Below are 3,211 nucleotides of genomic sequence, written 5' to 3' on the forward strand. Positions count from 1 at the left end.
AAAACGTAGCATTGCAAATTGTCAAGCGTCAACCAATTAAGCCCGGGCAAGTTACATTTTCAAGCCCGAAGTAAAATGGAAAAAGATAAAGAATTACCTAAAAATTTCGCTGAACATCCTAAGGATTAACTCATCAATCCAGATGGCCTCATCGACCCAAGAGCAATATCCCAAACAACATAAACATGTATGATATATACACACACATTGAATCAATAAGCATGAAAGTGCCACAACAGATACTGATGAAGGGAACATGAAGCAATCACCAGCATTTTATTGAACATTCTCACATTGAAATCTGATACAAACTGCTGCAATGATTAAAACCAAAACATCAAATACAACGACTGACCAGATGATTATTTTGAGTCTTGATGAAAGAATGGCATTCATGTACATCTGCTGAAGAAATTGATGCTTTGAAAATTAAAAAGAAAAAGAAAAAACAGAAAAAGAACATGTAAGAGTTACATGAATGAATAAGAAAGCGAAGTTGATGACAGCTAAATCTCAGACCACCATGGTTGTGGGCATCATCATTTCTCTGTCTTTTTTATCTTTCCTCAATCCTCCTTCTTTTTAGACTTGAAAACCGTAAAAAAGAAATTGATGATACTTGTCAAAAAAAAGAAAAAACAGAAAAAGAAAAAGAAAATTGATGATTCAAAGAAGTAAGAACAATCGAATAACTAGAGAGAGAGATAGATTGGTTTAGAGAGAGAGAGAGTAGCAAAGAAAAGGAACAAACAAAAGAAACAAGAAAATGGAATACAGGAGTTTTATGCAGACATACCAACATCTTCTTGAAGCCATCGTTGATCTTCTGAAACAGGCCCTTCTTCTTCTTCACCCCTTTCCCCTTCTCTCCAAGCTCTCTCTCTCCTCCACTTTCTCTCTCATCCTCTCCCACTTCTTCCAAACGCCAGATCATCCCCTCTTTCATCGCAAGAATTAAGGCATCTGCATGGCTCTTCCGACAAACCCCATATGCACCAAACGCCTCACCATAGGTATTGACACTCTTTATCGCAAATTTCGAAGGTTAGTTTTCATCATACACAACTGTCTCGAACTTACCATCCGTCGTGGTTCTTACGCCCACACAATCGGAATCCTCGGGCAATTGTATCCATATCAACTCCTTCTTTCCCCGGCTGCTACTGCCTGCTTCACCATCCATTCTCTCTCTTTCGCGATCCATGTACTTCTCTGTCGCTTTCCCTCTCTAGAATTTCAAAGAAGAGCAATCCTCAAGTACCCCAAAATTTTGTTGCGGTGAGAGATTTACCAGATGGGGTGTGCTTTCACTCTCTAAAATCAGCGGAGGAAATCCAGAAGCTGAATTGTATTGTGATGGCTCAGTAATCGGGTTTCTTTGGTTTGGGTGAACTAATAACCGGAGGGTTAGAGATCTCCAAGAAAGGACGATCCAAACGAACTCCCAGAATCCTCCAGCAAAGAACCTCAAATGATGAATCTACTCTGATTCGGTTCTTTATGCCAAGATTGCAACTCTCTTTCACTTTCTCTCTCTATGTATTTCAACAGAGAGAGACCCAAATGTGGGAGAGCTCTGCAATTTTTTTCCTTCCCCAAGAATGCTACTCTCTCTCTCTGTAATTTACAGCAGAAGGGGATCGAAATGTGGGAATTATGTGTTTCGGTTGTCCGTGGAAAGGAAATTACTCTTTCTGTATCTCTGTGGCAAGGAAGATAACTCTCCCTCTCCCCCTGGAGTGACAGTAGAGAGAGAAATGAAGAGACTCTAATTCGATTATTCTTGGAAGGAGAAACTTCTCTCCCTAAAATAAAAAATGGGGGTCTATCATTTTCTCTCTCTACACTCTTCTAAGCTCTGCAACACACTTCCTTTGCTTATTTCAAGGGTTGTGATCAAAAGAAAAGAGCGGGATTATTTGAACTTCTCTTCTCCGTTATAGGGTTAGCATAGAGCCAACCCGCACATTGTAGAAATGCGGGCTTGCTAATAAAAATAATTTTTTTAAATATAATTTGATTCTTGGTTGGATGAGCCTTACCAAAATAAGTAAAGCTTCACCCCATAATTCATTAAAAATTTCAGTCCACCGATTTGGATCTATTTTTAAAATGGATTCTTTATACCTTTGAACTGCATAATATAGAAACGCAGTCCAGCCGGTCATAATATAGAAATGCAGTCCAGCCGGCTTGAAACAATTGTTGTAATGTATATATATATATGTATTGCCACCAGCTTCCAATTCTATTTTCACGATTTCACCATTGACCAAAAAAAATCAGATTTGAGTAGACACCTCGGACGAGCAAAAGATTTAGGGCGGTGTTTGTATGGTAAAATTTTTCGAAAGTGTAAAATCCAAGATCCACCAAATTGCAACCCCTCACTTCTTATTCCCATTGGGGAAATCCAAGATCCACCAAATTACACGCCAACATTTAGTGGTCAAATTTAGTACTCGTGGCTTCCAATAGCTTCCATAAACAACGTAGAAAAAATGTTGGATATGAAAGCTACACCTTCCATATGCGTATTTGTGGAAAAAGGGGCTTCAACAATCAAACATGCCCTAAAGACTCCACCTCCATTTTAATAACACCCAACTAAGAAGTATTGTCAGGACCGGTGTTTAAAAAAACGTCGAGTCGAACCGGACTCGTCCGGTTCGACTCGGGAATCATCATGGACGGATCGAATCGACGAAAAAAACGGGAATCGTCCGGTTCTAGAGAGAACCGGACGATTCTGTACAGTGACTTGCCGATCTACTGTACGGAATCGGCGAGTCCATATATTGAATCGGCGAGTCCCCGTACGGTTTTTTTTTTTTTTGTAATCCATGATTGATTTTTTTGTAATACTTGATCGATTTTTTTGTAATCCATGATCGAATTGTTTTTTTTTTTTTGTAATCCATGATCGAATTTTTTGTTTTTTTTTTTTTTTGTAACCCATGATAGAATTTTTTGTAATCCATGATCGAATTTTTTGTAATCCATGATCGAAATGTTTGTTTTTTTTTCTTGTAATCCATGATCAAATTTTTTGTTTTTGTTTTTTAATTTTGTAACCCATGATAGAATTTTTTGTAATCCATGATCGAATGTTTTGTAATACATGATCGAAATGTTTGTTTTTTTTTTGTAATCCATGACCGAAATGTTTGTTGTTTTTTTTGTAATCCATGATCGAATTTTTTGTTTTTTG

At 37.8% G+C, this 3,211-nt stretch overlaps 1 long non-coding RNA gene across 1 annotated transcript; it reads right to left on the bottom strand.

Annotated features, from left to right (window-relative positions):
- Positions 1-257: 257 nt before the first annotated feature.
- LOC110007433 (uncharacterized) lies at positions 258-1,980 on the bottom strand. Its single transcript, XR_002281232.2, has 2 exons — positions 797-1,980; positions 258-587 (listed from the first exon to the last, which is right to left on the bottom strand). It is a non-coding gene; the product is annotated as an uncharacterized LOC110007433 (long non-coding RNA).
- Between the last annotated feature and the right edge of the window lie 1,231 nt (positions 1,981-3,211).

Source organism: Amborella trichopoda, chromosome 8 (genome assembly GCF_054954075.1).
Source record: "Amborella trichopoda isolate Santa Cruz 75 chromosome 8, AtrichopodaSantaCruz75HAP2 v2.0, whole genome shotgun sequence".
Taxonomy (NCBI): domain Eukaryota; kingdom Viridiplantae; phylum Streptophyta; class Magnoliopsida; order Amborellales; family Amborellaceae; genus Amborella; species Amborella trichopoda.